Genomic DNA, 21,706 nt, shown 5'->3' on the forward strand with positions numbered 1-21,706 from the left:
TGAGTCAGCTCTTCGCATCAGGTGGCCAAAGTATTGGAGCTTCAGCTTCAACATCAGTCCTTCCAATGAACACCCAGGACTGATCTCCTTTAGGATGGACTGGTTATACACAATTTAATATGAAAATTAATTATACACTATTTATGACTACATATATGGTTGAAAGTGAAAGTCACTCAGTCCTGTGATTCTCCAGGCCAGAATACTGGAGTGACTAGCCTATCCCTTCTCCAGCTGATCTTTCTGGCCCAGGGATCAAATCCAGGTCTCTGGCATTACAGGAGGATTCTTTACCAAATGAGCCACCAGGGAAGCCCCATATGTGGTTATATACAAACATACAATATATGGTCATTGAAAGAATACTGTCATTGCTAGTTTTTGGGGTTTTTTTTGTTTTTTTTTTTTTTTTTTAGCTTTAGAAGTGATACATCTCACAGAAAGACAAACCATTGGCCTAATGAAATAAAGTGTTTAAGAAATAAGACAGTAGTATCTAGCACTGTTTTTTAAGTTGGGATAAGAGTTTTGTTTTACAATGTGGTAGAAAAAGAACTTTCTGATACTTAATGGGCATTTATATATCCAGGAATTTTTTTACAACCAACTAAATCTCCTTATTTGGGGAAGTAACTAAATCTCCTTATTTGGGGATGAGCTTTCACATGCAAAAGCCTCTAAGATATTTACAATTATTTGTTTTCTTTTCATTCTCAAATACTTCTGGGTCACTCTAACTGCAGTGTGAAACACAGACCAGAGGTGTAAATCTATAGGCAGAAATACTTGTTAGGAGGTTGCAAAGGTGATCCAGGTGAGAGGTGATGGTGGCCAGATCTGTGGTAGGGCAGTCAATGGGACAAAAGTATGACACAGTTGGGCCACACAATTTAACTTCAAACCTAAAGGACTCTGAAATTTAGGCTGCTGCTTTATGTTAGTCTTCCCAATCTGTGCAGGAGATTAGTGGCTCTTAAAAATATTATGTACATGTAATCTGGAATTATTTTAATGCTTTTCTGGTCCCAGGGAAATATGAAGTGACAGGATATATCAAAGACTGAGGGGACTCAAGTTCTCCACACTTCCTTTCCCTGGGTCACAGTACTATTCATACAGGCCTAAAATTAAAGACAGGGAAAAAAAAAAAAAAAAAACTGATACAGGTTGGACATGAGGCAGGGAGGGAAAAAGTGCAGATGAAGATTTCACCAAGTCTCCAGCTTGGGCAAGCAGATGGATGATGATACTATTTACTGAGACAGAGAACAGAGAAGGGAGAGTAGACTTTGGAGTTGATGAAGATACTAAATTCACTTTGGAACAATTTAAGTTTGAAGTAGGACGGGAAAATACACATGAGCTGAAGGCAGTTAGGCTTTCTGAGTTTAAAACTCAGGAAGAAGTTTCTGTTGTATTAAGAGTCATCAGCATATAAATGTTGAATGAGATTTCCCACAGGAAAATTATGTAAGTCTAGAAGAGAACAGAACCCTCAATAAAATAAACATTTGATCTTCAGGCAGAGAAGGGATGCCTGTAAAAGGAACAACCAGGGACATGGGGAATTGGGTGTCACTGAGGTCAAAAGAAGAAAGTACTTCAAAAAGGAGGAGGTCATCAGTGGTGCTCAATGTTGCTGAGATTTCAAGTAAGTTGAGTTCTAAGAAGTTTCCATTTGTTTTACTGGGAGAAAAAAAAAAAAAAAGCATATATGACTTTCAGTAGAAGAAGTTCCAGTGGTGTCATGGGACTGGGACAGCTTTTTGTATAATGAAAAGTGTCTCTGGGAATTCCTGGCGGTAGAGTGGTTAGGACTCCGTGGATTGCATGGGGCACAGGTTCTATCCCTGGTTCTGGCTGGGGAACTAAGATCCCATGTGCCTCATGTTGGAACCAGAAAACAAGAAAAGAAAAATGTCTTATTAAACGTACTCTTCTGTAATTAAGAAGTCTGGCTGTTAAGGGAAGGATAAAGACATGAAATAGAAGAAAGTTTTAAAATTTCTTCCTTCCTCTGTTTCTGATATATTCTGTGTTCTTTTATTTATGGTTCACTAATATAGGAATGAGTTGGCTTGTAATGGCAAAGAAGAACTTTTTTTTTTTTTAACAAATGCCTGACACACTCCCTTGGCATAGTTCTAGTTCTGGGATTTTATATTAGGCATCCAGTGACCAAGAATAGGAAAGTTTTTACATGAACCCTTCTGCTGACTTCTTAGGAGTAAAAAAAAAAATCAAAACTTACATATATTCCCTCCTTTGGCTATACTATACTCAACAATCTAGTCACTGGAATTTGCCTCCACTCACCTACAGGCAATGAAGAAGTTATTTAGTAGAGTTCCATATTGAGTCATAATATTTTATTAATCCTCAGAAAATAAGAATAGAGAATAAAAATGTTAGCAATGAAAATTTTAATGGTTTTAAGTTGAATTTTTCAGGTTTTCAAAATATGTGTTGAAAGAGATTTGGGAAAAACTAGTATATCATCTCTCACCTTTATGGAAAATTCCATGAATCTACATGTTGGAATTATGAAAAATATTCTGCTTAAAGAAACATTTTCTTATTCAGAAGATAAAGCAGGTTTTATCTCATCAATATGAGGAAATATATAAAATTATATTTTCAATTCTCATGGTCTATAAACTACAATTAGAATTACATGAAATATTTTAGAAACTGATTTTTTATTGGAACATAATTGCTTTACAATGTTAGTTTCTGCTGTACAACATGAATCAGCCATATGTATGCATATATCCTCTCCCTCTAGGACCTTCCTCCCAAGCCCCCATCCCACCCACCTAGATCATAACAGAGCACTGAGCTGAGTTCCCTGTGCTATTTAGCTGCTTCCCAGTAGCTATCTGTATTACACATGGTAGTGTATATTGTCAGTGCTACACTCACAATTCATCCCATCCTTTGGTCTTCCCCTCCTGTGTGCACAAATCTGTTCTCCATATCTGCATCTCTAGTCTGGCTCTGCTCACACCAATCAGAATGGCCATCATCAAAAAGATCTACAAACAATAAATGCTGGAGAGGCTGTGGAGAAAAGGCAACCTTCCTACCCTGGGAATGTAAACTGATAGAGCCACTGTGGAGAACAGTATGAAGATCCCTTAAAAAACTAAAACACAGAACTGTCATATGACCCAGCATTCCCACAACTGAGCATATACAGTGGGAAAACCATAACTCGAAAAGATACAGGTACCCCAGTGTTCACTGAAGCTCTATTCACAATAGCCAGGACATGAAAGCAACCTGGATGTCTACATGGAAGCAACCTAGATTTCTACTACTAAGTGAATGGATAAATAAGATGTGGTATATATATATATATATATATATATATATATATATATACACAGTGGAATACTACTTGGCCATTAAAAAGGAATGAAATTGAGTCATTTGTATTGATGTGGATGAATTTAGAGCCTGTAATACAGAATGCAGTAAGTAAGCAAGAAAAAAACAAATATCATATATTAATGCATGTATATGGAATCTAAAAAATGGTACTGATATAGAAACTGCTTATTTTTCATATCATGAACAAAAAATTATTTCAGAAAACCAAATATTTAGCTACCAATCTCATTATAATAATACCACACAAAATAAAAACTACTTTTGGACATCAGCTATCAGAATAATAGCACTTAATTTCTGTATAGGACTTAAAAACTCAACAGGACTGTTGAGATCTGATATCTCACTCAAGCCTTAGAATGAGCCTATGAATTAATCAAGGCAAGTATAATTATTGTCACTTAATAGAAAACAAAACTGAAGTCCAGTGTTATTTGTAGTTTGTCTTGCCTCACTGGATTTAGTAAGAGATAGAGTTGGGTTAGGACTCAGTCTCCTAATTACTAAACTGATATTTTCCACTATATGTCAACAGTAAGCATCAAACATTGTTAGAAACAGTGAAAGAAACACCTAGACATGCTTACAACTGGGCTGGGAAGATCAGACATGTAAGACATTAGCGGCCAATACAAACAACATACAATTAAGTGCTAAATACACTTCATTCTACAAAAATCTGACGTTTTTAACTGGTGTCACAGACTTACAAGGTCTCTTCCTGTGATCAACATGGCTACTGTGATGGTTAATTTTAAGGATCAATTTCGCTGGGCTAAGGAACACCCAGATAGCTGGTAAAATATTATTTCCAGTGTGTCCTCAGAAAAGATTAACATTTAAATTGAGTAGTAGAGACTGAATAAAGCAGATGGACTTCACCAATGTGGGCAGGCATCATCCAATCCACTAAGGGCTTGAATAGAACCAAAACGTGAGAAGGGTAAATGTGCTCCTTCTGAGCTGAGACATCTCCTGCCCTTGGACACTGACTGCTTTGGTTCTCGGACCTTGAGGCGCAGGTTGAATTACACTAGCAATTTTTCAGGGTCTCCAGCTTACAGACACTAGATCTTGGGACATCTATGCTTCCATAACTGAGTAAGTCAATTCTCTAATAAATCTCCTCTTATCACCAATTATCTGCCTATCTGTCATCCCCTATCTATTATTTATCTGATCTATCCTATTGGTTTTGTTTCTCTGGAGAACACTAATGCAGCTCCTAATGCCTTCTGCTAATAAACACTCCTTAAAAAAAAAAAAAAAAAAGAGGTCTGCAAAACATAATCAGATTATTTAAATTTCATGGTATCTGAAAACATACATCCTAAATAAGAAGAAACAAAATATGGATCTATGATGTCAAATGGAGAACTAAATCACTGCCAATATATGCTTATGTTTTCCCAAAGTCAACAGTGTTTGAAAAGTCTTAAAAATGATAAAAGTAAACTTCATTTAATTGTCTGGAGTTTTTTCTATCTATTGATCTATCACGTCCAAGGTGCTTCTTCACCTAATCTAGAAATAATATATTATAAATGCTTCTATTTATTGGTGGTTTAATCCAAATAGTATTCAGTGTGACATGACCACAGGAGCCTGTCTTAAGCTTATTCATGCTAACCATGATTTATTAAGGATTATCTCTTAATTATTAATATATAAGAGAGTATAGACTGTAGTAACATGCTAAATATTTTTAGGGGGTTGTGAGGAAGGTGAGATACAAGAGAAGTACAAGTCATTGTTCCCACTATCAAGGGGGAAACAAAACATGGTTCAACCAGAAAAGGAAAGGCATTAATTATAACATAAGTTCAGAGAAGGAACATAGTCCAGAGATTGATCACTGTGTAATAGAGCAGTTAGAAAATGCTTCATAGAGGAAGTAGGATGTAGTCTGGACCTCAAGACATAAACAGAATTTGCTTAAATATAGGGGAAGAAGGGAAATATTCCAGTTACATAAAAATGGATGAATGAATCTTGAAATGTGTGGGAGCTCAGACAGTAGAACTTTCTAAGCAGAGAAAACCGTAGTAATAGAAAACATTTTAATACATTTTATTACATTTGAGCACATGAAGCATGACAGAAATTTTAGAGGCAGCTTCCCTGGTAGCTCAGATGGCAAAGAGTCTCGTTGTAATGCAGGAAACCTGGGTTCAATCCCTGGGTCTGGAAGATCCCCTGGAGAAGGAAATGGCAACCCATTCCAGTACTCTTGCCTGGAAAATCCCATGGACAGAGGCGCCTGGCAAGCTACAGTCCATGGGGTCACAAAGAGTCAGACACAACTGAGTGACTTCAAATTATTACTTATTATTCCTATTTGTGTGTTTATGAATTTTTCTTATGAAGCATGCATGACCCAGAGAAGTTTGATAAACTAATCAATATCCTATTGTAAGTGGTATAAACATACAGGTCAAGTCAATTTCACCATCTAGTTCAGTTCTTCCTGCTATACAATGCTATCTCTATTACACAAAAACAATGCCCTGAGCTATCACAGAATTTCAGCAAATCTAGCCCTGCAATTTAAAACCAGTAATAAAATAACACAAAAGCAAAATAAGGATGGATACATATTCTCTTTGCTTTCCATAAATAGAGCTTCAGTGGAAAGATAAAGTCTAGGGATGTAGGTGCCTTATAGTTTATAGTGAACCAAGGTAAATATAATTCCAAGAGCATTCTGGGCCATCAGTATACCAGGAATAGAGTTAAGAATACCCCAAGTTTATTAGGGTGCAAACTCTATTACATGGAATCATCACACTCACAGACTGCAGAGGGTCCTTGATATGGTCACATAACTAAATGTCAAGAGACCAGTTACCCTGAACCTCATTAACCTTCACCATTTCCTGTCTTTTACACACCATAGATGTCTACATTAGTCGTTTTTCAGATTTTCTGTTTCCAGACTTCATAAAAGAAGAATTTGCAAATAAGTTTTTATCATCATGAACAATACTATCACTAAAGGGCATATGTGAAGTTTTATGATGGTTTAGCACATTAATATTTTACAATCAGGGTTTAACATGCTTTTATCTTTTTTACACAAGATTAATATCCTGCTTGAATTAGTTTTATTACATGCATTTTCAATTTTCACTAAGCTGATTTTCCTGCACTAGAATTTAAGTTTTCTTCCTTGCAACTTTTTTCCTTCTCATTTGTAGAATTTAATACATTTTACCCATCTTAATATTTTTTTTCTCACAATATTGCAAAGATTTTCCTGTTGCACTGCCATTTGCAACGCAGCTCCATTAGTTAATCACACTGTTTGGTGTTAAATCTTTCATTCTGTTACAACATTTACAGTTTTGTTCTTTCTGAAGCCTGTACACTTACTGCCTTGTCCATCAAGTCTAGGCAAGAAGGTAGATTTAGTAAGTAATGAATTTGATAAATACAGATGATCTAATCAAGTAATTCAGGATCATATTTTTACTTTATGGCAGGTTAGCCCTTCTATCAAAGATTGCCAAAACTGACATCTTATATCTTATTTTGGAACCATTTTAAAATACCAAGAAATATTTTAAAGATTAAAAAGTAAGTATACTTTGAAATTAGTGCTTCTCATTCTAAAAAGTCTTGTTATCTCCAATATCCATTTTATTGAATGGCAGGGTGTAGGCATCGTCTCTCAGTCTGGTTTACATTTTGGTAGATCAGAATGTGAAAATCAAGTTTGGGGTCTCAATGGAGACTGAAAATCTATTCTTGATTGAATCTCAGTCTGGCCAGAAACTAAGGGTAATAGACAAGACAGAACGATTTATGAGTCAAATTACAATGGCAGAGAATGACTTTTGGAGTAAACTAGTTGCAGTGATATAGATGGGGCTTCCCAAGTGGAGCAGAGGTAAAGAATCCGCCCACCACTGCAGAAAATGAGGGTTCAATCCCTGGGTCTGGAAGAACCCCTGGAGTAGAAAATAGCAACCCACTCCAGTACACTTGGATTAAAGATTTAGGGAGCATGGCCCCACCCATCAGAACAAGACCCAGTTTCCCTGCTCAGTCAGTCTCTGCCATCAGGAAGCCTCCTTAAGCCTCTTATCCTTATCCCTTATCAGAGGACAGAGAGAAAGAAAACCACCATCACAGAAAACTAATCAAACTGACCTAAATTAAATCCCTTATGACTATACAGTGGAAGTGAGAAATAGATTTAAGGGACTAGATCTGATAGACAGAGTGCCTGATGAACTATGGACAGAGGTTCATGACATTGTATTGGAGACAGGAATCAAGACGATCCCCAAGAAAAAGAAATGCAAAAAAGCAAAATGGCTGTCTGAGGAGGCCTTACAAATAGCTGTGAAAAGAAGAGAAGTGAAAAGCAAAGGAGAAAAGGAAAGATATACCCATTTGAATGCAGAGTTCCAAAGAACAGCAAGGAGAGATGAGAAAGCCTTCCTCAGTGGTCAATGCAAAGAAAGAGAGGAAAACAATAGAATGGGAAAGATTAGAGATCTCTTCAAGAAAATGAGATACCAAGGCAACATTTCATGCAAAGATGAGCTCAATAAAGGACAGAAACAGTAGGGACCTAACAGAAGCAGAAGATATAAAGAAGATGTGGCAAGAATACACAGAAGAACTGTACAAAAAAGATCTTCACAACCCAGATAATCACAATGATGTGATCACTCACACTCATCTAGAGCCAGACATCCTGGAGTCTGAAGTCAAGTTGGCCTTAGGAAGCATCACTACGAACAAAGCTAGTGGAGGTGATGGAATTCCAGTTAAGCTATTTCAAATCCCGGAAGATGATGCTGTGAAAGTGCTGCACTCAATACGTCAGCAAATTTGGAAAACTCAGCAGTGGCCTCAGGACTGGAAAAGGTCAGTTTTCATTCCAATCCCAAAGAAAGGCAATGCCAAAGAATGCTCCAACTACTGCACAATTGCACTCATCTCACATGCTAGTAAAGTAATGCTCAAAATTCTCCACGCCAGGCTTCAGCAATACATGAACCAGGAACTTCCAGATATTCAAGCTGGTTTTAGAAAAGGCAGAGGAACAGAGATCAAATTGTCAACATCTGCTGGATCATGGAAAAAGCAAGAGAGTTCCAGAAAAACATCGATTTCTGTTTTATTGACTATGCCAAAGCCTTTGACTGTGTGGATCACAATAAACTGTGGAAAATTCTGAAAGAGATGGGAATAAAAGACCACTTTACCTGCCTCTTGAGAAACCTGTATGCAGGTCAGGAAGCAACAGTTAAGAACTGGAAAAGACCCTGATGCTGGGAAAGATTGACGGCAGGAGGAGAAGGGAACGACAGAGGATGAGGTGGTTGGATGGCATCACCGACTCAATTGACATGCTGCTGCTGCTGCTGCTGCAAAGTCGCTTCAGTCATGTCCAACTATGTGCGACCCCACAGACAGCAGCCCACCAGGCTCCCCCGTCCCTGGATTCTCCAGGCAAGAACACTGGAGTGGGTTGCCATTTCCTTCTCCAAAGCATGAAAGTGAAAAATGAAAGTGAAGTCGCTCAGTTGTGCCCAACTTAGCGACCCCATGGACTGCAGCCTACCAGGCTCCTCCATCCATGGGATTTTCCAGGCAAGAGTACTGAAGTGGGTTGCCATTGCCTTCTCTGCAATGGACATGGGTTTGGGTAAACTCCGGGAGTTGGTGATGGACAGGGAGGCCTGGCGTGCTGTGGTTCATGGGGTCGCAAAGGTCGGACACGACTTAGTGACTGTACTGAAGTGAACTGAATCAAACTGATTAGACCACAGCCTTGTCTAATCCAATGAAACTATGAGCCATGCTGTGTAGGGCCACCCAGACAGTGGGTAATGGTGGAGTGTTCTGACAAAACGTGGTCCACTGGCAAAGACAGAGCGCCTGAAAACTATGGATGGAGGTTCCTAACATTGTAAAGGAGGCAGTGATCAGGACCACACTCAAGAAAAAACAAATGCAAAAAGGCAAAATGGTCGTCTGAGGCAGCCTTACAAATAGCTGAGAAAAGAACCTAAAGGCAAAGGAGAAAAGGAAAGATATACCCATTTGAATGCAGAGTTCCAAAGAATAGCAAGGAGAGATAAGAAAGCCTTCCTAAGTAATCAATGCAAAGAAATAGAGGACAACAACAGAATGGGAAAGACTAGAGATCTCTTCAAGAAATTAAGAGATATCAAGAGAACATTCCATGCAATGATGGGCACAATAAAGGACAGAAATGGTATGGACCTAACAAAAGCAGAAGATACTAAGAGGAAGCCTTAGGTTAAATGTAGTTAATACCCCCTCTTTTTTTTTTTTTTTTTTTGCTGTAACTATTACAGTAGAACAGTAAGAGAGAAAGATTCTACCAAGCAAAATTCCCACTCCTCAAATTCAGCCTTCCAACTAGATACTGCTAAAACAAAACAAATACTTCTCCATATAGTCAAATTGGAAAGAACTTCTATATAGTCAGAATCACCTTTCATTATATTTCCCAACCAAAACAAAGTATGATGATCAGAGGCAGAATAATTAAAACTGACTGGAAAGCATGGGTTAATAATGTTCTCCTCTCCATGAAATGAATATATTGCATACTAAAACAATATTAAAGGAGGAATAATTTGATAACAAACATCCACGTTCAAATAAGTTATCAGCAAGTGTATCTTGCATGAACAACATGTACTAGTTGGGATCCCCGAAGATACACAAAAAAGAGAGAACTTACTTTCAGAGAATCAGATACTTTTGGAGATGGAGTTGACAAGAACTGAAGTTCAGGATTTTCTCAAACACAGAAACCAAGACAAACTTGCTAGACGGCGGTAGCCGAGCGCGTCCCAGAAGGGGATGCTGATGCACTTCCGGGCCTGCCCCTTCTCCCTGACCATCTATCATATCAAATAGAAACATATGTTCTTTTTTCCAAAAGCGGGAGGGAAGGGTCCCCCATGGCTGTGTAGGAAAGAAGCAGATGGCATTTTCAAGGAGGATGTGGAGTCAGTACTGACCAGACCCCTTTAGGAGAGCTGGGTGCCTCTCCATGCATACTAACTACTTCTGTCAACACCAGGAAGGATGAGAGGCGTAATTAGTATAATACGGACTGAGAGAAAACAACTGTGGAACTTTTGAATTGTGGCAATGCAGATAAGATAACTCCTAAGTGCTAATTCAATTACTATTAGAATTCATCTGCCACTCTCCACTCCACTTCATATTTAATTATTACAAAAAGAAATGTGAGTGATTTTTATCATTTTCATTCAATTCCCCAATGCACTTATTTCCTTCCTGGATACATTTTTCTACTGTATTCTCACTGTCTTATTGTATAGATTTGGAAAATGAACTCAAAAGACCAAAAAGCTGAGGATAGTATCAGACGTCTTTTCCCTATAGATTTAAAGGAAAAAAAATTTTTTTTTACCATTTGTGGTTGCCTCTTTTGAAATGTAACTGTTTAACTGGGCAGAGAAACCCAGGCTTTTGTTTCTCAGCTTTGGAAGCCCCATGTATTTGTTTTCAGTTAAGTCAGCGTCTGCTTATCAAAGGTGTCTCCAAGGTTCTGTTTTGAAAACTGTGTATTAATTTTAGGCACTTCCATTTATTACTTTCTGTGAAAAAAAAATCAAGCATTCAGCAGCATCTTACCTTTGGAAGTCTACAGAGATTATCTTCTTATTTTCAGTCTCCCCATGAAATGAACAGGTGTAGAGACAATTAATTTTGTGTTGATAAACTGGTCCTGGACAAGCAGGGAGTGAGTCTCTGTCTCCAAGGAGCTCCTCATCTAAATCCAGTGGCATCTGGAAGGGAAGGTGAGATGGATACACACTTATTCCATATTTTCAACCTACTTCATAACTGACACAGAGTTTTTGTTTTTTCTAAAATTGGCAATTAGATAGTTAACTCTGTAATCTAGTCAACACAGCACTAAGAAAATAGAGCCCTTTCTATCTCCTAGACACAACCTGTTTTCACCAGCACTGACTCCTTCATAAATATCAAATGATCAATTAATTCAGATTCAAAGCCCTGAAAGAGGTTCAAAAGCACCCCCTCATCTAAAGCTAAAGCTGCCACTCTGCACCCCCCTTGAGTTGCTTGAGAAAGTAGACAGTAGGATGAAAAAGAACTTGCTCTCCAGGTATAAGGACATGGCTTTAGGGTCAGACTGCTGCTGCTGCTGCTGCTGCTGCTAAGTCGCTTCAGTCGTGTCTGACTCTGTGCGACCCCAGAGACAGCAGCCCACCAGGCTCCTCTGTCCATGGGATTTTCCAGGCAAGAGTACTGGAGTGGGTTGCCATTGCCTTCTCCAAGGGTCAGACTACCCAGGCCTAAATCTTAGCTCTTTTACATACTGGGAATGCATGTGTGAATTAAATAAGCTAAGGCTCAGTGCTATAATATTCTAAAGCAAACAGAACAGCAGCTGGCATCAAGTAAGTGTTAAACACTAACTACTATTATTGTTTGTAAACTTTGTCTTTTGAAACTTGTTTTTCCTTCACAGGCTGCTCTCCGTGTTGTTATTATCCTATGAAATCAATTGAGGTTAGGGAGGTAGCACAGAGGGATTATGACTTGCAGGTAACTGTCTAGCTCCCATGTTTTAGCCTATCCAGTCATCATTTATTGTTTTGGTTGGAGATTAAAAAAAAAAAAAGTAATAAGCAGGGATATCCATGGGGCATTTAGGGACCAAATTCAGTTAGGGAGAGGGACAGATAGTGGAAACGAATGGAAACTTTCCTACAAACATGATTTTACTAAGATAGTAGGCTTATTGGGGGTGATTCTGTGGACAGATGGAATATAAAGGGAGCTACAAATTTCATCAATTCCTTCCTGTTGCCAGTAGGAGGAATGAAGATGAACACAAAGAGATCTTGGAAGAGACATACAACACACATTGTGGTGAATCAGTATTGCTACTTCTGCTGAGAAGCAGCAAAACACGATAAATGGTCCTAAAACTTTAGAAAATTTTGAATCTTCTCCTAGCTTTCCCTCCACTCCTGTGAATCCTCTTTCATTTATCTCCCACGAAGAGACCTTGTTAAGAGTGGAAAACCATGGTGGTTCTGTCCCTGCCTTAGCAATATTTGGCCAAATGAGATGGGATTCTGCAAATGGTGCCACTGGGAACCACAATTTTGATCTTACTAGTTAAAGTTGTTCACCAGGTTCCAGTATTGTATGTACAATAGCCAAAAGATTCTTTAACTTGGCATTGTGTGAAGATGACAAAAATAATTTTATGAAGATGGCTTAACAATCTTAAATAAAAGTGTATAGACTCCAATAGACATACTTAAAAAAACTAAATTTGTAAGATATATAGTGTATCCTTAAATGAAACTCTAAACCTTCACAGTAAGGAAATGACCATAAATTTTAAATGATGTGACTAAGAGAATAAGAGTCCAACCTGACTCTTCTTTTCTATAATATATGCTTTTTTTTTTTTTTCTTTCTGTATTAACTGATCTGGTCTGCATTTGTTGATTCTTGAAGTCATCGATATGAAGCCATGATCTTTGCTAAGGCATTTACTGAAAGTGCATTTCTAAGGTCTGAATGATTACCAGTTGATTTCTATGAACACTTTCCTTCCACCCATTAAACTCAGAAAGATTCCATATATTCGTCTTCCTCTACAACTGAACTATGAGTATTTTAAGGACAGAGACTCACTATTGACTTGTTATTTCTATCCTAGTCCCTGACATGCAGAGCTCACTAAGAATTTATGAAATAAATGAATTAATGAAAGCGATTGCAAGTTTCCAACTTTAAGTGTGTTTTTCCTGGCACCCTGCAATAGGCATATATAGAGCAGGCTTCTCCAATTTTAAGCCCACACTTCCTTCTCAGGAGGCCATTTAAAGTAATTTGGCCTAAGTTTCTCCAGCTGCTATTGGTTTCTATTACCTATCAAAGGTACCTGACACGGCTCCAAAGAAGAAAACACTTCATCCTCATTCTAGAAGAAAAAGACTTAATCAAAATCAAAAGATCGTTTCTCCCCAGAGAGGCTATACAATACTGGCAACAGTGATCAAATAGGGGGAGATTTCCTAAAATACTTTCCGGTAACGAGCCACTAAAACTGTCTCAAATGACTGATAAAGGAATGAAAGTTTTAAAATCCTTACCCATGCATCAATCCTGCATTTTAGAGTGTCTCATTTTATTGTACTGATTAATCATATGCTCAGAGGAAGTTGGCAAAAGCTATTAAAGCCAACCAGTTTAACTGGAATGCCAACTTCACAAAATAATCAGGGTCTGGTGGGATATGTCATAAAATATGCCAAGATGGGTCATTCTCATGCACTCTTGAAAGAATTATACATATTCATCCTCCTCGTTTAGCACCTGAATGACAACAAGCAGGTGAAAGCATCAGAACCAATGTATCAAGCCAGACAGTTGCCATTATGAACAAAACATAGAAAGAGAGTGACGGTGCTGAAAAATGGTAGGAGTCTTCTACTCAGACCTTGCAAGCGCTGCTCTCTTTTGATAGGGAAATGAAGCTTGCTGGGGGAGAGAGAGAGAGAAAGCTATGTTTCATTGTCATGAAGGCTTTCATCTTATGGCAAATTTACATGAAATACACTTTTCTTAATAGAATTCACCATAACTTTTTAGTTTGTTTGTTTTAGAGACATCCTAAGAGTCGAAAAACTGTCAATCTAAACTAAATGCTTTCCTTAAATATCTGAGATCATTTCTGAGCAATGGCGGGCTCTATTAATTGCTAATGAACTCCTAAATGCCACCTTCAGCTGAAATAATGATAGGTAAAATTATACCATGACACACTGAGTGACAAAAACAGCCCCCTTACCCAGTTTCATAGTGTGTTATTGGATTGCAAGGCACTGATTTAAAGGAATAAAATAAATCGCTAATGGGCTCCAGTAGAATCATTTGTATTTCACTGTGTGTGTATGTGTTTATATGTATGCATTGTATGTGGATTCTTTTGCATAATTTTAACAGAGAGTTGTCCAGAATCCTTCTAGCCACTGTCATTATAACTTCTCTCTCCTCCTTCTTTGCCATGTTTCAATGAAGAGACCCCTCTTCTCAGCTATTAAAACAACACCTCTTAATGACTGGGACTACGCAAAAGCACAGATAAGCTAAGCACAAATAATCACTCAAACTCTGGAAAGCATTAATATTTTCACACACCTCCAGTGTTCTTTTAATTGCTCTATTTTGCTTTGGAGAATGGGACTGAGAGAAGATCCAACTACCCAATATGACTTTTGTATTTTAAAAGATACAGTGAAAGGGCAAGTTGCCCCTTTAAGCAGAGTTTGAAGAGGCCATTCTTAGACCTTAACAAAGAATGCTGCTGCTGCTGCTGCTGCTAAGTTGCTTCAGTCGTGTCCAACTCTGTGCAACCCCATAAATGGCAGCCCACCAGGCTCCCCGTCCCTGGAATTCTCCAGGCAAGAACACTGGAGTGGGTTGCCATTTCCTTCTCCAATGCATGAAAGTGAAAAGTGAAAAGTGAAATTGAAGTCACTCAGTCGTGTCGGACTCTTAGCGACCCCATGGACTGCAGCCCACCAGGCTCCTCTGTCCATGGGATTTTCCAGGCAAGAGTACTGGAGTGGGGTGCCATTGCCTTCTCCGAACAAAGAATGCTAGTCCCTATAAATTAAAGAGAATACTCTAAACTGCCCTTGTATGACCTGAGTGCCTGCCCCTGACCAGCTTTCGTTCTAGTCAGCTTTTACCCCAAATTGCCAAGGGGAGGGTGTCTCATGTATTTGATTGCTGGGATTCTGGTGTGTCTTCTTGGCTCTTCTAGGAGTGGCTTCCTGGCCCTGGCCCCCAACATTTCTCCTTCCACTGGACCTGGATTTGTTATTCAACTGTGCCCATTCAGATTCTTCCATTTTGACCTAGCTAAGGTCCAAGTAGATGTCTTGCACCAGCCTCACAGAGACACCACTAACACTGAACTGAAAATTAAAGCCAAGAAACCAGATGACAGGCTAGACTGGTGAGCTCATCTAACAATAATCTCTATACATCAATGGGGAAAGTTCCCAGAAAATTGTGTGTGCTATGGAGATAGGAAAAGCTCTTTGGAGATACTTAACTTTAGCCTTTTATTTTTTTGCTTTCAACATTTCCTATAGTCTAACTACTTTGTAGCTAAAGCTAATCCTTTTCTTTCCCTCTTACTGTTAATTTGAAGATATTTAGAGAAGCCATAATAGAAGGATCTGAAGTTAGAACCATTGCCTATAAACTGCCTGGGCTACTTGGTTCCTGCCTGTGTTCTTCACCTTTTTTAATCCCCGCATTCTTTTCCAATTATTATGGCTCCTTTTATACCATCTAATTTTGAATCCACAAATATTACAAACTGCCACCTAAGTTGAGACCTCTTGTGTCCTTTGAAAAGTAGTTCATGTAAACCTTGTTCCCCTGGGCTGTAGAGGATTCTAAGGATTTCCCTGCAACCCCTCTATGAGAGGTTCGGAGAACAGCACCATCTGAATGAGGAAAGTTTTATCTGGACATTTACTGGTTCTATTAATATCTTCTCCTATTGAGGTTTGAACCAAGTTAGTAACACTGTTTCTTCCGGGAAGCCCATGATTGCCTACTAGGTGCATAATAACAGATGGTCTTTAACCATTTCTATCTATACCCAAACAAAGTCTCATTATCATGGGGGAGTTGAGAGAATTAGAGGGTGGCAAATAAGAGACCAAATTGAGTGAAGGCTTGTCTATGAATCTGCAACTCTGTCCTATCTTCATCTTTTGCTGCCCTTCTGCCAACAAATATTTCTGCCCATGTCTTTCCTTTCTCATCTCCTTGCTTACAACTCTGGCCTTAAAAAAGGGTAGGCCACTTTATTTGCCTCTTACCAAGCTATCATCAGAGAAGTACCCTACTCCAGTACTCTTGCCTGCAAAATCCCATGGATGGAGGAGCCTGGTGGGCTGCAGTCCATGGGGTCGCTAAGAGTCCGACATGACTGAGCGACTTCACTTTCACTTTTCACTCTCATGCATTGGAGAAGGAAATGGCAACCCACTCCAGTGTTCTTGCCTGGAGAATCCCAGGGACGGGGAGCCTGGTGGGCTGCCGTCTATGGGGTTGTGCAGAGTTGGACACAACTGAAGCGACTTAGCAGTAACAAGCTATCATTGGGCTTCCCTGGTGGTTCAGATGGAAAAGAATATGCCTGCAATGCCAGAGACCTGGGTTTGATCCTTGGGTCAGGAAGATCCCCTGGAGAAGAGACTGGCTACCCATTCCAGTATTCTTGCCTGGAGAATACCACGGACGGAGGAGCCTGGTGGGTTACAGCCCATGGAGTCACAAGGAGTCAGACATGACTGAGCAACTAATAACACAGACACACACAGACACAGACACACACACACACACACACTCAAGCCATCATTAATTCCTTCATTTAAAAAATATTTGTTGAATATCCATCAGTTTGTAGGTATTGTTAAAGATGTTGCAGAAAAACAAAGAAAATCTCAGTTCTCATAAAACTTATATTCTATAAACTGCTTATATTGCTAGTGGTGGAAGATAGAAAAATAGGCAAGAAGAGATTTATTGTATCTATTATATCCATAGATTGAGTTTTTAGTTACGATTATTATAATTTTCAATTCCATAACTTTGATTCTTTTTAATAGATTCCCCATCTTGTCATCTGTATTCCTGGACATATTTATCATGGTTATTTAAAAGTCTGTGTTTAATAATTGCAAAATTTGTATCTCTCATGGGTGTCTTCCTACTATCACTTACATTCCCATTATTTTTTGCCATTTGGCACTGTTTTTTGCTGTGTATGGTAACTTTTGACTAAATAATAATCACTGTGTGTGAAAACTGTCATATTTTGAGAGTCTGAAAGATTCTGTCCTCTTCTATCAAGGATTTAATAGTTTTTGTTTTTATTTTTGACAATTTTAGGTTGTGAGGAAAATGTATTAATCCAATCTGTGATTGAGCTGATTAAAGCTAGGTTTCAGTTTCAAGAAGGCTGATCAATTTTCTGATTTGCTCTTTCTCATAAGATATTCCACAGCTCTCTCACTCTCACACTCACAAGATGTATCTTTAGAAATCCCAATTAGAAGCCCAGGCATCTCACTTTGACAGTCCCTAAACTCTGATGCTGGGAGGGATTGGGAGCAGGAGGAGAAGGGGATGACAGAGGATGAGATGGCTGGATGGCATCACTGACTCGATGGACGTGAGCCTGAGTGAACTCTGGGAGTTGGTGATGGACAGGGAGGCCTGGCGTGCTGCGATTCATGGGGTCGCAAAGAGTCAGACACGACTGAGCGACTGAACTGAACTGAACTGACCGAACTCCAATTTTTGTCTCCCAAGCTCTAGGACACTGAATAAAGTTTTGCTTAGCTTTTCCTTGGCCACTTCCATGAATGAATAAACACTAGGAGGAAAAAGCAAATCTGAATATTAAGCTCACCTCTCTGTTACTCCATTCTCTCTAGTATTTCTCTAAGATCTCAGCCTCTGTAGTCCTTGCTGACTTTGTACTATTTCCAGTGCATTCAAATGGACTTCTCTTCATCTTATCCAGTCTTACTTATTCTTACAGGAAGAAAGGCTAGTCTTTACAAATTAATTCACCATAGCCAGAAATATAAAACTCTTACTACAAGAATTTTTTTAAAGTAGCCAAGGTTCATTTTATCACCATTAGGGCCTGGTAGCTTTATCCTATTCTCTAGTCAATGATGATAGCTCTCTTCACCATCACTTATCTTATAAATAAAGGCCATCATACTAAGGAACAACTAGTAAGATGCTATGGATGGATCATGTATCTTCATCACTGAAATAAAATGCAGAGTACTACTGCACTATTGAATATGCATCGATAAGAACCTTATATAAAGACAACAGTTTAACTTTTAGGTCCCTATAAATATTTCCAGACTACCAAAATGGAGCATTTTGTTTTCAATACGTCAAGTGATTTTATGGCTTTTGAAAAATAGCTACAGATAAGCAATTTAGTCACTAGAGGGATTTCAAATGCTGAAATATGTTCTTTTTTGCTTTACCTGACAGTAATGTACAAATAAGACTCAGGATAGCTTAGTAGACCTTTCACGGTATCTAGGTAACTTAGCTGGGTTCATCTTGAGATTGAAGTTCACTTATCTTCTCTGACATAAATATGATTTATTATTTCAACACACACACACACATACGCATGCCCATTTGTTTCTATTTCCAAATTTTGAGTAGCCATTATATTTAGTGATCTTGTTCATTTATTTCAAATACCCAAATAGGAAACATTTTTTGCTACACAGTATGCTAGTTGAACAATCAGCTTGGAGTGCATTTCCAGCACAATCCTATTGTAATGCAAAATTACAATTTCAAGATCTAGAATACTCCATTTTGGGTCATTCATTTTTTGGGGATGAGTGATAATTACCAGAATTCTTTATAGTAGCAGGATGCAAGAATTTTATTTGCCTGACTGCAATGGATACTGTTAAACATTCTCATAAGCCTTATAACTACACAAAAAAATAATGAAAAAAACAGGGAAGAGGCAAATGGTACAGAGTACCATGGTATTAAACAATCTGATTAGCCAGCTCCATTTTTCCATTTTTCTGACTAAAGTAAAATGTAATATGGAAAGTGAAAATCCATCGACAGAGGAATGGATAAAGAAGATTTGGTGTATATATATATATATACATATAAATATATGTGTATATATATATACATATATATATATATATAATGGAATATTACTCAGCCATTAAAAAGAATGAAATAAGGCCATTTGCAGCAGCATGGATGGGACCACAGAGTGAAGTAAGTCAGTCAGAGAAGGAGAAATATCATATGGCATCCCTTATATGTGGAATCTAAAAATAAATAATACAAATGAACTTATTTAACAAAACAGAAAGTGACTCACAGACTTAGAAAACAAACTCATGGTTGCCAGGGGAATGGGACAGTTAAGGACTTTGGGAAGGTCATGTACACAGTGCTATATTAAAAATGGATAACAACAAAAACCTATTGCATAGCACATGGGACTCTGCTCAATGTTATGTGCCAGCCTGGGTGCGGAGGGGTTGGGGAGAATGGATACCTGTATATGGATGGCTGAGTCCCTTCACTGTTCACCTGGAACTATCACAACATCGCTCATCGGCTATACCCCAATATAAAATGTTTTTCATGTTAAAAAAATAAAGTAAATAAAAATTCAAGAAATCATTATAATCATAGACAAGCTTTCAACATGCAGGATATGAAAGAGTTAAACAGAAGAAGTGCTGCAGAAATGGGAGACAAGGTAGAAGATGGAAAACAATAAAAGGGTCAAGAAGGCTTCACTAACAAAGAGGGACTTTAAACAATGTAGCAGGTAAAAGGTTAGATATTATTTTTGAAAGTCATTTTCAAATGTTGCTTTCCATTAGAGATTCCTAAAAAGAGTCTCAAGAGCAACAGAAAAGAATGGGTGGAATAGAAAATGGGCACCTAGCCCTATCATCCTCCACTTCAATCATTCGATTTATATTTTATGTTCTGTAAGATTGTGGAGTGGAAGGGTTTCTAAGGCTCTCTCACTCTCTCTCCCTTTATTTATTTAAACATAAAATCAAAGTCAGAATCTGTACTCTGGAAACCTAAAGCCCAGCCTTTCACACCATTTCTCTTTCCACTTCTTCCTACAGCAATAATGAATAACACTCACTACTGATCACCTTTTCTCAAAGTCATCTGTTACGAAGGAAGATCTATCTATGTATCTGTCTCTCTATCATCTATGTCATCTATCTATAAGAGCAAGCATGCCCTGAAATATACAAACTTATATTAAAGTATATGAGAAACCACTAGTCTGTTCCTCCTTCAATAATTGAATCAATGAAAGTTCAGTGAGAGGAGTTGAAACACCATTCCAAGGTGATTTAGCTAATTGAAATCTGAATCTGAACTTCCAATTGTCCCTGTAGTCACTGAGTAATATCCACCACTGATCAGCTTTTCTCATATCCACCTCTGAGAAGGAAAGTGACAATTCTATTCTAATTTCTATCCACAGACTTTAGAGACTCTTTGTTCATTCAGTCCCCACTGATTTTATTTACTAACCATTTCCAGAAGTTTCTTAAAAGGAGGTTTCTATGTTTGTCAGAGACACAGTACATGAATGGATAGGTGATTTCAAAGTATAGCTTGATTAACTCTTCCTTTAACTTGAACACCCATATCAATAGAATAGTGGGAATTTCCCAGTGATTGAAATACTGAGGCTTAATGAGAATGTACTCTGACTAGAATTTATACATATTTTATCAACCCACACATCTAATACAATTTAAATACAAAATGGATAAATATATTACGTGTTTTAAAACATAAATTTATAATATATTAAAGTATATTATCTTTCTAGTACAAATTGTTAGCAGATAATACATTATCCAAATAATATGATAAAAACTGAAACCTGCCCGCTAAGGTACCTGACTAGTGGTGGTAGGGGTTTAGTTGCTCAGTCGTTTCCGACTTTTTGTGACTCCGTGGACTGTAGTCCACCAGGCTTCTCTGTCCATGAGATTTCACAGGCAAGAATACTGGAGTGGGTTGCCATTTCCTTCTCCAGGGGATCTTCCTGACCCAGGAACTGAACCCAGGTCTCCAGCACAGCAGGCGGATTCTTTACCACTGAGCCATCAGGGAAGCCCCTAATAATATGATAATTATTATCTAAAATGAAGGGAATTTGATCAGTCATTAAAACTGAAAATAAAATAATGTGTGATTTTTTTAATGGTAAGATTAAAAACAAAGTATGTCAAACGTAATTATTCAATTAAAAGTATTTTTGTGCAAATTTTTCTAGCTACTTATAAACCTGTTCCTGACTTTACATGAGTTGGTAGAAAGGTGAAGAGACAATTATTTCTGTAGTACAGAGAGCAGTATAATTTTTCTATTAAGGGCCAGATAGAATATGCTTTCAACTTTGTAGGGCATACTACTTAACTCTGCTAGGCAACCATAGGAAGTTTGTAAGTAAATAGCCATGGCTTTCTTCCAAGAATGATAGCCTATGGGCCAGACTCCTATAATTTTGACTATAATTTCTCAACCCTTTCTCTAGTTTCAAGTATTTTCTTTTGACTCAATTTTTTTGGTCCAACTCTTTTTTTTGTCTCATGTCTGTGCCTATTTAGAGTTCAGGGGTTTCCCTGGTGGCTCAGATGATAAA

At 38.1% G+C, this 21,706-nt stretch overlaps 1 long non-coding RNA gene across 2 annotated transcripts in view; it reads right to left on the reverse strand.

Moving 5' to 3' along the window:
* The window catches only part of LOC132343365 (uncharacterized), a 392,620-nt gene that overhangs the window by 91,109 nt on the left and 279,805 nt on the right, over positions 1 to 21,706 (reverse strand). For both annotated transcript variants that reach the window (XR_009492170.1, XR_009492169.1), the window contains one exon: positions 11,050 to 11,204. This is a non-coding gene — a long non-coding RNA (uncharacterized lncRNA). The remainder of the gene's footprint in view (positions 1 to 11,049; positions 11,205 to 21,706) is intronic.

The sequence above is a fragment of the Bos taurus genome, chromosome 21 (assembly GCF_002263795.3).
Source record: "Bos taurus isolate L1 Dominette 01449 registration number 42190680 breed Hereford chromosome 21, ARS-UCD2.0, whole genome shotgun sequence".
NCBI classification, from domain to species: domain Eukaryota; kingdom Metazoa; phylum Chordata; class Mammalia; order Artiodactyla; family Bovidae; genus Bos; species Bos taurus.